At 59.4% G+C, this 13,947-nt stretch overlaps 1 long non-coding RNA gene across 1 annotated transcript in view; it reads right to left on the bottom strand.

The window, feature by feature from the left end:
• Window positions 1-13,617: 13,617 nt before the first annotated feature.
• LOC130204488 (uncharacterized) overlaps window positions 13,618-13,947 on the bottom strand; it is a 636-nt gene continuing 306 nt past the window's right edge. The window contains exons 2-3 of the long non-coding RNA XR_008833669.1: window positions 13,883-13,947; window positions 13,618-13,662 (exon numbers count right to left, since the gene is read on the bottom strand). The exon at window positions 13,883-13,947 is cut by the window's right edge and continues 136 nt beyond it. This is a non-coding gene — a long non-coding RNA (uncharacterized LOC130204488). The remainder of the gene's footprint in view (window positions 13,663-13,882) is intronic.

Below are 13,947 nucleotides of genomic sequence, written 5' to 3'. Positions count from 1 at the left end.
ATCTTCCTCGTCTGGATGTCGCCACGCCGACGGCCTCGCTCTGGGTCCACTCGACATGTTGTGTCTTTAAGTTTGAGATGTGAGCTGATGAGTTGTGTGTGTTGTGTGTAGTTGTGTTGTGTGTTTTCCGTCCGTCCTCTGAGCACGTGAACGCCTCCTGACCGTGACCGTACAGCTGTGAATAATCAGCCGGTCACGTGGTCCGGGGTCGGCGGATTCGGACGGATCTCTGAGAGTTTCGGGGGGCCGCCGGTCCCTGAAGGCCACGCCTCTCCCTGAAGGCCACACCTCTCCGGAGGTCCACCCCGCTGAGCCGCGGCAGTCAGAGCAGAGACCATGGCCGACACCGAGACCCGCGGCGGCGCTGACGAGCTGGTGTTCTTCGTCAACGGGAAGAAGGTAAACTGTAACAATGAAACGTGTAGAATGTTCCACAGGAGAGGAGCTGTGGACTTTACTCTGACCTCAGAACCAGTTACTCATTAGTGACTGGCGCCGCACTGTAGAGATCCTACAGAGGTGTGTTAAAGTCAGAAAACCCCCAACTGAGAGAAGACGAGGGTCTTCGTCAGGACGCGTGCTGACGTGTGATCAGGTTCATTCAGTTCGTCTTCCTTTCATTCACCGGCTTTATTCTCTCACCGTTCTGTCATTTGATATAAAGTCTATTTACCACAAAGCATCGACAATGTTGCTCAGCTGGCAGAACACTCGTTATCCATGAGTCTAGAACAGTCGACACGTGTTTTTACTTTAGGGTTAACTTGGTTATTTGTGTCTGTAGATCGTTGAGAGAAACGCCGACCCTGAGACCACCCTGCTGACCTACCTGAGGAGGAGACGTAGGCACACACACACACACACACACACCCTGAGACCACCCTGCTGACCTACCTGAGGAGGAGACGTAGGCACACACACACACACACACACACCCTGAGACCACCCTGCTGACCTACCTGAGGAGGAGACGTAGGCACACACACACACACACACACACACACACCCTGAGACCACCCTGCTGACCTACCTGAGGAGGAGACGTAGGCACACACACACACACACACACACACACACACCCTGAGACCACCCTGCTGACCTACCTGAGGAGGAGACGTAGGCACACACACACACACACACACAGACAGAATAGTGTTCATGTGTTAGAGCTGCATTCTCTCTCCTGACCACCAGGGGGCGTCTCCTCTGGCTGTATAGAAGTCTCTGATGACTCTATGTCCTCGTGTCCTGCGTCTTCCTCCTGGTTGTGACCCATCCGGTTTCCTGTTTCATAACTCTCACTTCCTGTTTCTCCGGGGCCGCTGCTCAGGCGTCTCCAGGCGTCTGTCCTGAGGGACAAAGTCCTGGAGACGCTCTCATCAAAGTGTTTGTGTTTTATGGAGTTCGGGATGTTTGGTTATCAAACTGTGACTCCGAGGTCAGTGACCTCTGAGGTCACAATCAGCTGCTGGGAGTCACATGACTTCAGGAGACCTGGAGCTCTGAAGCACCCTAGGAAGGTCCTGGAGGACCTTGAGGAGCCTCGGCCCTCCTTCAGGACCAGTTGATTCTGCTTAAAACCTCTCCAGGGACCCGTTGAGCATCTTGGGGGGCCGAGTAGACACAGAGCGGCCCGGTTCCCCCTCGGAGACCACGCCTCCAGAAGAGCTGCCGTCTGGAGGCCTCCAGCCTGACTCATGACCAATGGTCTGCTCTCATGTGGTCTCATGTGGTCTCATGTGGTCTCATGTGCTCTCATGTGGTCTCATGTGGTCTCATGTGCTCTCATGTGGTCTCATGTGCTCTCATGTGGTCTCATGTGCTTTCATGTGTTTCCTCATGTGCTCATGTGGTCTCTGCTGTGCTCTCATGAGTCCCCTGCTGTGCTCATGTGGTCCTGCTGTGCCTCATGTGCTCATGTGCTCCTCATGTGGTCTACAAGCCTCATGTGGTCCTGTGGTCTCATGTGGTCCTCAATGGTCTCACGTGCCTCATGTGGTCCTGCTGTGCCTCATGTGGTCCTCAGCCTCATGGTCTCATGTGCCTCATGGTCTCATGTGCTCCCCATGTGCCTCAGGCCTCATGTGGTCCTCATGTGGTCCCATGTGGTCTCACGCGGTCTCATGTGCTGTCACGTGGTCTCATGTGGTGTCATATCTCATGTGGTCTCCTTGTGCTCTCGTGTGGTCTCATGTGCCTCATGTGCTCCTCATGTGCCCTCATGTGGTCCCTACCGTGGTCCATGTGGTCTCCATGTATCCTGTGCTCCCATGTGCTCTCATGTGGTCTCATGTGGCCTCATGTGCCCCCCGGGGCCCCCCAGGCCCAACCCCCCCGCAACCCCCCCCCAAAACCCCCACCCCCCCCAAACCCCCGGGCCCCCCCCCAAAACCCCCCCAGCCCCCCCCCCAAAAAACCCCCCCCCAAAAAAGGGGGCCCCAGGAAAGCTCAATTTCCCTGTAAGGGGAAAGCCCGGCCCGGCCCACCCGGCCAACCCAAACCCTGTGAGGCCCGGGAGCACGAGGACAACAACACACAACACACACACACACAGCCAACAACACACACAAACCCCCCACCCAAAATCAGACCCCCCCCCCACCCCCGGGCCTGCCCCCCCAACCACCGCAGCCCACCGGACCCTCCGACACCTCTCCACCCCCAAACAGCCCGCAAACCCGCCTGGGCCTCCCTGCCCGCATCACCCATGACCGGCCCGGGCCCACCAACGCGCCTGGGACCCAACCACCCGGCCCCACCCCCCCACCCCAAAACCCGCCCTGGCCCCAAAAACCAAACCAGCTCCACCCCCAAAACACTCTCAGCTCACTGGGCAGGTGACACGGGCTGTCCCACGTCACAGCACACACATACCCAAACAAGCGGCTGAGGACACGCCTACAACACCGCACCATCACAAGTGAAAAACCCTACCTGCATGCCCCGGGCATGGACAGAACCCCACGACACCTACCACAAACACCACAGCAGACACAACAACCTGACAACCACACACAACACACATCCCTCGAACCAGACCTGACAGCACATCACACACAGCGACCACACAACACAACTGCACACCCCACCTCACCACAGAGCACCCACTACACACCATACCAGGAACTCACGACACCACGGAACACTCGGACCACGGACAACACACACAGACACCTCAGGCAACACACACACAGCAACCCACAACCAGACCACAGACACCTCAGGACCAACAGCACACCCAACACAACACACAACACACACACACACACACAGAACACAAACCACACACACAGGCACAAGACACACACAACACAACACACACACACACACAGAACCACACAGAACACACAGACAAAACACACACACACACACACACACACAAACACACAAAACACTAACACCACACCAACAACACCACACAGTACACACAGACACACACAACAGGCATCCACTGCAACCCACACACACGACATCTCACACAACCACTCACCCGGGAACCCCCCGGACAATCAGCTCACCGCACCACCCCCTCCAGAACAGCGCGCACAACGCCGTACACGCAACACAGACAGACTCACCCAGAGCAAGACCGTCGGCACAAAGGACACTGCCCCGGCAGCACACCACCGAGACCACCACCACGCCCCAGACAGGAAACGACGTGTATACGGTGCTACGTGTCCTTTACCAGGGGTAGGATGACTCTCGGGAGCGGCCGCCAGAGTGTCGGGGTCTGCTAGACCGGACCATGCTATCAACTGGCGCGCACCTGAGAGCCCACCACAGGCTGAGATTGCACCTGACGTCTGGAGCACTCGACGGACACAGACTCACCACGCTGCTCCAGGCACCGACGTCCAGAGAGCCCAGTACGAGACACTCTTAAGTACTCGTAACAGGTCCTGTAGGTCATACTCATACCCAGCACGACCAGGTCCCACAGACCACAGACCACAGGGACCAGGACCCCAGGAAACACCGTTAGGTCAGCGACGTACCTGACGGGCGCAGCGCGGTCCAGACGCCTTCCGGTACAAGTACCCGCGGTGCGACCGGGATGACCACCGACCCGGTACTTCGCCCATCGTCTGAGGACCGAAGCACCAGGCCAGTCACCAGGGCACGTACCCGAGACCCAGAGAGTACAACACAGGCCACCCGTACCGACACGGACCGCCTCAGATACCGGTAAGAGGGGCCGGGCAGGACGCGTCACGCGTGCGTGGGGTCTGCCCTGTCTGGTGGCGGTCGGTGCGGGCGGTTTATGGTGACCGGGACTGAGAGCCCGGACGCGTTCATGCAGGGCAAGGCTCCGGCCACAGTGCGTAGACCTCAGGTAAGTCACTCGCGGCCCACGCAGTACTGGCCCCTTCTGGACTGTTCCTGTGATGCGTCTGGTCTGGCCGCGGCTGCCTGCGGTAGCACGGACCGGCTTCAGAGCGGGTGTGGTTCTGGTGATGGGGGGCTGTGGTGCACTGTCCGGGTGAAGACTGGTTGGCTGCATGAGGGGCCTGGGGGAGAGGCGTCTATGGAAAACGCTGTGGCTCCTCGTGGTACGCTGGTAGGAGTTTTGTGTTGTTCCTGGGGGTCACGACCTGGTAAGGCTAAAGCCCAAGGTAACCTGAATGTACCCAGTACTGGGTACCCAGGTCGAGTACCTCGAGGTTACCAGGTCTGAGGTACCTGGTAAAGGTACTGTGTCGGTAGTCGTGCGTCATGGTTTTGGTTTTCCCAGTATGGTAGGTCGGTACCGTGACCGAGTCACGGTACGGCTGGTCTGGAACTGGTATGGGGCCCGTCCAGGTTGTCCAACGGTACCACTGTGTAGACCAGGTACTGGTCACGGGTTCTAGGTGTCACCCAGGTAACACACAGGTCCGTGTACCGTACTGGTAACCGCAGAAACAGGTAACTCAGGTAACCCAGGTACCCGCAGGTATCCAGAACCTCAGGTGCCACAGGTATGGTACTGGTTTTTGGGTTCCAGGGCGTGTCGGTCCGTGTCCAAAAGGGGTGTTGTGGTAGGATGGCATGGTAACTCGCACACGTAACGTCCCTAGTAGCCAGGTAGCCACAAAGGTTTCGGTCCTCAGGTGTCCCACTAGGTGTCTGGTCGCTTCAGCTGGGGCCCTCAGGACTAGGGCCCCGATTGAGGACCGGGTACCTGGACCCGTGTCCGGAACATGGTACCTGTGTCTAAGTGATCAGTGTTTCACTAGGCTATCCAGAGCCCGGTTGACCTGGACAGTTACGGAACAAGGTGTACCTGTATGAGAAGGTCTGTAGAATACATGGTTAGAGAGTCCTGGTAAGAAGGTAACCTGGTAGAAGTACCTGGTAAGATTCCTGGTTAGATGTAAGTACCTGGTAGAGTTACATGGAGAGGTCCTAGGTTCCTGTTAGCCTGTGGCGGTGTGCTCGGTCATGCATGAGTAGTGTCTGTGTAGTCATGGTGTTAGGTGTCGGTATGGAGTGTCCTGTGTGTCCGTGTGTCTAGGTTAGCAGGTGTCGTGTGTGATCGTGTGTCTGTGTGTGTGTGTCATGTGTCTGTCTGTGTGTGTTGTGTGTGCTGGTGTCTGTTGTGTGTATGGTCTCTGTGTGTGCATGTGTGTTGATGTTGTGTTGTCTGTGTGTGTTGTATGTGTATGTTCTGTGTATGTCTAAGTGTATGTCTGTGTGGTCTGTCTGTGTTGTGTGTCTTGTGTGTCATGTTGTGTGCTGTTTGTTGTACATGTGTACTATGGTGTCTGTGTGATGTGTCTTGAATGTGCTGGTGTTTAGTGTCTGTGTTAGTCCCTGTGTGTGTGTCTGTGTGTGTGTGTGCTGTGTGTGTGTGTTGTGTGTCTCGTGTGTGTCTGTGTGTGTGTCTGTGTGTGTGTGTCGTGTGTTGTGTGTGTCTTGTCATGTGTGCGTGTGTGTCTGTCTTGTAGTCTGTGTGTGTGTCGTGTCTGTGTGTGTGTGTCTGTGGTGTGTGTGTGTGCATGTGTCGTGTGTGTAGTCTGTGTGTGTGTCTGATGTGTATCTGTAGTGTCTGTGTGTATGTGTGTGTCTGTGTGTTCTGTGTGTTTGTGTCTCTGTGTGCCCGTGTGTCGTGCATGTGTGTGTGTCTAGCTGTGTGTGTGTCTGTGTGGTGTGTCTGTAGTGTGTAGTGTGTGTCTGTGATGGTCTAGTGTGTGTGTCTCTGTGCCCAGTGTGTCTAGCTGTGCCCGTGTGTCTCTGTACATGTGTGTGTGTGTGTGTGCCCCGTGTGCCCCTAGTGTGCCGTGTGTGTCTATGTGTGTGTGATGTCTGTATGTGTCTGTGTGTGTGTCTGTAGTGTGTGTCTGTGTGTGTCTGTGTCGTGTCTGTGTGTCTGTGTCGTGTGTCCCTGATGTGTGTGCTCGTGTGTGTGTGTCGTGTGAGTGTGGTGTGTCGTCTGTGTGATGTCTGTGTGTGCTGTGTCATGTCTGTCTGTGTCTATGTGTCTAGTGTGTCCTTGTGTGTCTGTGTGTGCTGTGTGTGTGTCTGTATGTGTCGTGTGTCCTGGTGTGTCTGTCGTAGTCCGTGTGTGTGTGTGTCTGCTGTGTCCTGTGTGTGCTGTGTGTGTCTGTGTGATGTCTAGGTGTCTGCTGTGTTCCATGTGTGTGTGTCGTGTATGTGTGTGTCTCTGTGTTGTGTGTGCTGTGCTGTGTGTGTCTGTGTGTGTGTGTGGTCTCTAGTGTGTACGTGTCTCTGCTTGTCTATGTGTCCTGCGTGGATCTCTAGGTGTCGTGTGGTCCAGGTGTCTCTGACTGTGCTCAGGTGTCCCAGCTGTGTCCAGGTGTCCCTAGTGTGTGCCAGGTGTCTGTCCTGTGTGCCCCAGGTGTGTCTCTAGCTGTGTCTCAGGTGTCTGCATGGTGTCCAGGTGTCTGCTGGCCAGGTGCCCTCTGCTCTGGTCCAGGTGTCCTCTAGTCTCTGGTTACCCCAGATGTCCTAGACCATGAGACCCCCAGGTGTCCCCTAGACCATGAGACCCCAGGTGTCCCTAGACCATGAGACCCCAGGTGCCCCTAGACCATGAGACCCCAGGTGTCCCTAGACCATGAGACCCCAGGTGTCCCCCTAGACCATGAGACCCCCAGGTGTCCCCCTAGATCATGAGACCCCCAGGTGTCCTAGACCATGAGACCCCCAGGTGTCCTAGACCATGAGACCCCCAGGTGTCCTAGACCATGAGACCCCCAGGTGTCCTAGACCATGAGACCCCCAGGTGTCCCCCTAGACCATGAGACCCCCAGGTGTCCTGACCATGAGACCCCCAGGTGTCCCCCTAGACCATGAGACCCCCAGGTGTCCTCCTAGACCATGAGACCCCCAGGTGTCCCCCTAGACCATGAGACCCCCAGGTGTCCTAGACCATGAGACCCCCAGGTGTCCCCCTAGACCATGAGACCCCCAGGTGTCCTAGACCATGATGTCAGGTGTCTAGACCATGAGACCCCCAGGTGTCCTAGCCATGAGACCTCCAGGTGTCTCCCTAGACCATGGCTCCAGGTGTCTCCGACCATGAGACCCCAGGTGTCCCCTAGACCGATGAGACCCCAGGTGTCCCCTAGACCTGAGACTCCAGTGTCCCCTACCATGAGACCCCAGGTGTCCCCTAGACCATGAGACCCCAGGTGTCCCCCAGCCTGGACCCAGGTGTCCCCTAGCCATGAGACCCCAGGTGTCCCTACCTGAGACCCCAGGTGTCCCCTAGACCATGAGACCCCAGGTGTCCCCTAGACCATGAGACCCAGGTGTCCCCACCTGAGACCCCAGGTGTCCCCTACCATGAGACCCCAGGTGTCCCCTAGACCATGAGACCCCAGGCGTCCCCTAATCTGAGACCCCAGGTGTCCTCCTAGACCATGAGAGACCCCAGGTGTCCCCTCAGACCAAGGAGACCCCAGTGTCCTAGACCATGAGACCCCAGGTGTCCTAGACCATGAGATCCCAGGTGTCCCCTTTGCATCCATGAGACCCCCAGGTGTCCCCCCAGACCATGAGACCCCCAGGTGTCCTAGGGACCACGAGGACCCCAGGTGTCCCCTAGACCATGAGAGACCCCCAGGTGTCCTAGACTACGTGAGACCCCCAGGTGTCCCTCTAGGACCATGAGACCCCAGGTAAGTCTCCTGTCTCATGAGACCCCAGGTGTCCTCTCTAGACCATGAGACCCCCAGGTGTCCCCCTAGACCATGAGACCCCCAGGTGTCCCCCCCAGACCACATGGGAGACCCCCAGGTGTCCTAGACTATGAGACCCCAGGTGTCCCCTAGACCATGAGAGACCCCATATGTCTCCCTAGACCATGAGACCTAGAAAGTCCCCTAGGACTATGAGACCTGAAGTCTGAACGATGAGACCCCAGGTGTCCCCAGACCATGAGACCCCAGGTGTCCCCTAGACCATGAGACCTAGGTCCCCTAGACCATGTGAGACCCCTGGTGTCCCCTAGACCTATGAGACCCCAGGTGTCCTCCTGAGACCATGAGACCCCAGGTGTCCTCTAGACCATGAGACCCCAGGTGTCCCCCTAGACCATGAGACCCCCTAGGTGTCCCCTCTAGGACCATGAGACCTAGGTGTCCTCAGACCATGAGACCCCAGGTGTCCCCCTAGACCATGTGAGGACCCCAGGCCCCAGAATCATGAGACCCCAGGCAGTCCTCAGACCATGGAGACCCCCAGGTGTCCTAGAACATGAGACCCCAGGTGTCCCCCCAGACATATGCGAGAGACCCCAGGTGTCCCCCTAGACCATGAGACCCCAGGTGTCCGGTGACCATGAGACCAGTCCCCAGACCATGGAGACCCCAGGTTTCCCCTAGGATCATGAGACCTAGGTGTCCCCTAGACCATGAGACCCCAGGTGTCCTCCCAGACCATGAGACCCCAGGTGTCCCCCAGACCATGAGAACCCCAGGTGTCCCCCAGACCATGAGACCCCAGGTGTCCCCCATATGAGACCCAGGTGTCCCCTAGATCATGAGACCCCCAGTCTCCCTAACCATGAGAGACCCCCAGGTGTCCCCCTAGACCATGAGACCCCCAGGTGTCCCCCTAGATCATGAGACCCCAGGTGTCCCTCCCAGATCATGAGACCCCCAGGTGTCCCCCTAGACCATGAGACCCCCAGGTGTCCTCCTAGACCATGAGACCCCCAGGTGTCCCTTGATCATGAGACCCCAGGAACCCCCTCGGACCATGAGACCCCAGGTGTCCTAGGACCATGAGACCCCAGAAGTCCCCTCAGACCATGAGGGACTTGCAGGTGTCCTAGACCATGAGACCCCCGGGTGTCCCCCTAGACCATGAGACCCCCAGGTGTCCTAGACCATGAGACCCCCAGGTGTCCCCCTAGACCATGAGACCCCCAGGTGTCCCCCTAGACCATGAGACCCCCAGGTGTCCCCCTAGACCATGAGACCCCCAGGTGTCCTCCTCGGCTCATGAGAGACCCCAGGTGTCCTCCTAGACCATGAGACCCCCAGGTGTCCCCCTAGACCATGAGACCCCCAGGTGTCCCCCTAGACCATGAGACCCCCAGGTCCCCCAGACTACAGAGAGACCTAGGTGTCCCTCTAGGACCAAGGAGAGACCCCCAGGTGTCCCAGACCATGAGGACCCCCAGGTGTCCCCTCAGACCCTGAGACCCCAGTGTCCCCAGATCATGAGAGACCCCCAGGTGTCCCCTAGACCATGAGACCCCCAGTGTCCCCTAGACCATGAGACCCCAGGTGTTCCCCAGAACGCGAGACCCCAGGTGTTCCCCAGACCATGAGACCCCAGGTGACCTCCTAGACCATGAGACCCCAGGTGTCCCCAGACCATGCGAGACCCCAGGTGTCCCCCTAGACCATGAGACCCCAGGTCCCCTAGGACCATGAGAATCTCAGGTGTCCCCTAGGACCATGAGACCCCAGGGCAACCCCCTCAGACCATGAGACCCCAGGTGTCCTCCCAGATCATGAGACCCCTGTGCGTCCCCTTGCACGTGAGACCCCAGGTGTCCTCCTAGACCATGAGACCCCAGGTGTCCCCAGACCACGAGACCCCAGGTGTCCTCCAGACCATGAGACCCCAGGCAGAATCATGAGACCCCCAGGTGTCCTCCTAGACCATGAGACCCCCAGGTGTCCTAGACCATGAGACCCCCAGGTGTCCCCCTAGACCATGAGACCCCCAGGTGTCCCCCTAGACCATGAGACCCCCAGGTGTCCTAGACCATGAGACCCCAGGTGTGCCCCTAGACCATGAGACCCCCAGGTGTCCCCCTAGATCATGAGACCCCCAGGTGTCCCCCTAGACCATGAGACCCCCAGGTGTCCCCCTAGACCATGAGAATTTTGTGTGTCCCCCCAGACCATGAGACCCCAGGTGTCCCCTAGATCACAGAGACCTCCCAGGTCCCCCAGGACCATGAGACCCCAGGTGTCCTAGACCATGAGACCCCCAGGTGTCCTCCAGACCATGAGAGACCCCAGGTGTCCTAGACCATGAGACCCCAGGTGTCCCCTTTAGGACTATGAGACCCCAGGTGTCTCGGACCATGAGGACCTGGTGGTGTCCTCTAGACCATGAGACCCCAGGTGTCCTCTCAGACCATGAGACCCCAGGTGTCCTCCTAGGACCACACCCCAGGTCCCCTAATTACAGAGACCCCTGAAATCAACCATGAGACCCCCAGGTGTCCCCTAGACCATGAGAATTCCAGGTGTCCCCCTAGACCATGAGACCCCCAGGTGTCCTAGACCATGAGACCCCCAGGTGTCCCCCTAGACCATGAGACCCCCGGATGTGTCCTCAGGAGCGCATCGCCCGGGCCCACGGGTCTCAGTGTGGGTTCTGCACGCCGGGCCTGGTGATGTCCATGTATCGCCTGAGGACGACCGGCGCCTTGATGAGCCGTGGAGGAGGCGTCATGTGAGCTTAATGCAGCTGCCAGGTGAGTAAGCCCGTCACTAACCTGGACCGCATCTAGACCCCCACCTGGACGCATCTATGGGCCCCTGCACCTGGACCGCATCTAGACCCCCACCCTGGACCACATCTGGACCCCCACCTGGACCCGCATCTGGAGCCCCACCTGGACCGCATCTAGGCCCCCACCTGGACCGCATCTAGACCCCCCACCTGTGGACCGCATCTAGACCCCACCTGGACGCATCTAGACCCCCACCTGGACCGCATCTAGACCCCCACCTGGACAGCATCTAGACCTGGACGCATCTAGAACCCCCACCTGGACGCATCTGACCCCACCTGGACGCACATCTAGACCCCCACCTGGACCCATCTGAGGCCCCACCTGGACCGCATCGGAGCCCCACCTGGACACGCATCTAGACCCCCACCTGGACCGCATCTGAGCCCCCTGGACCGCATCAGGGCCCCACCTGGACACTCTGAGCCCCACCTGGGCCGCATCTAGACCCCCCACCTGGGCGCATCTAGACCCCACCTGGACCGCTCTCTAGACTGGACGCATCTGGAGTCCCCACCTGGACGCTCTAGACCCCCCACCTGGGCCCACCTGGACATCCTAGGCCTCCACCTGGACCGCATCTAGACCCACCTGGACGATCCCCCCACCCTGGGACGCATCTGGGCCCCACCTGGACGCATCTAGACCCCCTGGACCGCATCCCAGCCCACCTGGACGCATCCCAACCTGGACCGCATCTAGACCCCCCACCTGGACCCGCATCTAGACCCCCACCTGGACTGCATCCTAGACCCCCCCACCTGGACCGCATCCCTAGACCCCACCTGGACACATCTAGCCCCCACCTGGACCGCATCTAGGACCCCCCACCTGGGACGCATCTAGAACCCCCACCTGGACGCGCATCTAGACCCCCCACCTGGACGCATCTAAGACCCCCACCTGGACCGCATCTAGACCCCCCTGGACCGCATCTAGGAGCCCCACCTGGACCGCATCTAGGCCCCACCTGGACCGCATCTAGTCCCCCCACCTGGACATCTAGACCCCACCTGGACCGCATCTAGACCCCCCACCTGGACGCATCTGGAGCCCCACCTGGACGCATCTAGAGCCCCACCTGGACGCATCTAGACCCCCCACCTGGACGCATCTAGACCCCACCTGGACGCATCTAGATTCCCACCTGGACGCATCTGGGCCCGCATCCCTGAGCCCCACCTGGACCGCATCTAGACCCCCCACCTGGACCGCATCTGGAGCCCCACCTGGAGGGACCCATCTGCGGTGGCAGACCCCCACCTGGACCGCATCTAGACCCCACCTGGACATCTATGAGCCCCCACCTGGACATCTAGACCCCACCTGGACCGCATCTAGACCCCCACCTGGACATCTAGACCCCCACCTGGACCGCATCTGGACCCCACCTGGACCGCATCCTGGACACCTGGACCCCACTGGCCCCCACCCTGGACGCATCTAGGACCCCCCACCTGGACATCTAGACCCCACCTGGACCATCTACCTGGACGCATCTGGGCCCCACCTGGCATCTCACTGGACCGCATCTGAGCCCCACTGGACGCATCTCACCTGGACCATCTGGAGCCCCACCTGAGACGCATCTGGAGCCCCCACCTGGTGCATCTTGGACGCTCTGAGCCCCACCTGAACGCATCTGAGCCCCACCTGGGCCAGCATCTGAGCCTGCCCCCACCTGGACCGCATCTAGACCCCCACCTGGACCGCATCTAGACCCCACCTGGACCGCATCTAGACCCCCACCTGGACCGCATCTAGACCCCACCTGGACCGCATCTAGACCCCCACCTGGACCGCATCTGGACCCCCACCTGGATTGCATCTGAGCCCCTGGACGCATCTAGACCCCACCTGGACACATCTGAGCCCCACCTGGACGCATCTGGGCCCCCCTGGACCGCATCTAGACCCCCACCTGGACGCATCCCGGGCCCCACCTGGACTGCATCTGGGCCCACCTGGACCGCATCTAGACCAGGTGTCCACCTGGACGACCGCATCTAGACCCCACCTGGACCGCATCTAGACCCCCACCTGGACGCATCTAGCTGGACGCATCTAGACCCCCACCTGGACATCTGGGCCCACCTGGACGCCCCACCTGCACCTGGACACCTGCTAGACCACCTGGACGCATCTAGACCCCACCTGGACAACCCCACCTGGACGCATCTAGACCCCCACCTGGATCTCCCACCTGGACGCATCTAGACCCCACCTGGACGCATCTAGACCCCACCTGGACCGCATCTAGACCCCCACCTGGACCGCATCTAGATGGACCGCATCTAGACCCCCCACCTGGACCCGCATCTGGACCCCCACCTGGACCGCATCTAGACCCCCCACCTGGACGCATCTAGACCCCCACCTGGACCACATCTGGAGCCCCCACCTGGACCCATCTAGACCCCACCTGGACGCATCTAGACCCCACCTGGACCGCATCTAGACCACACCTGGACCGTGATCTAGACTACCTGGACCGCATCTAGACCCCACCTGGACCATCTAACCTGCCCCAATCTAGACCCCACCTGACACATCTAGACCCCCACCTGGACCGCATCTAGACCCCCACCTGGACCATCTGGACCCCACCTGGACCGCAATCTAGACCCCACCTGGACCGCATCTAGACCCCCACCTGGACCGCATCTAGACCCCACCTGGACCGCATCTAGACAGACCCCCACCTGGAACGCATCTAGACCCCACCTGGACATCTAGACCCTCACCTGGACATCTAGACCCCCACCTGGACCGCATCTAGACCCCCTGGACCGCATCTAGGCCCCCACCTGGACCGCCTCTAGACCCCACCTGGACCGCATCGAGTCCCCACCTGGACCGAGTGTAGACCCCACCTGGACCGCATCTAGACCCCACCTGGACCGCATCTAGACCCCACCTGGACCGCATCTAGACCCCCACCTGGACCGCATCTAGACCCC

Source organism: Pseudoliparis swirei, chromosome 14 (assembly GCF_029220125.1).
Source record: "Pseudoliparis swirei isolate HS2019 ecotype Mariana Trench chromosome 14, NWPU_hadal_v1, whole genome shotgun sequence".
NCBI classification, from domain to species: Eukaryota; Metazoa; Chordata; class Actinopteri; order Perciformes; family Liparidae; genus Pseudoliparis; species Pseudoliparis swirei.
The sequence above is the reverse complement of the archived record's forward strand: the minus strand, read 5'-3'. Positions and strand labels throughout refer to the sequence as shown.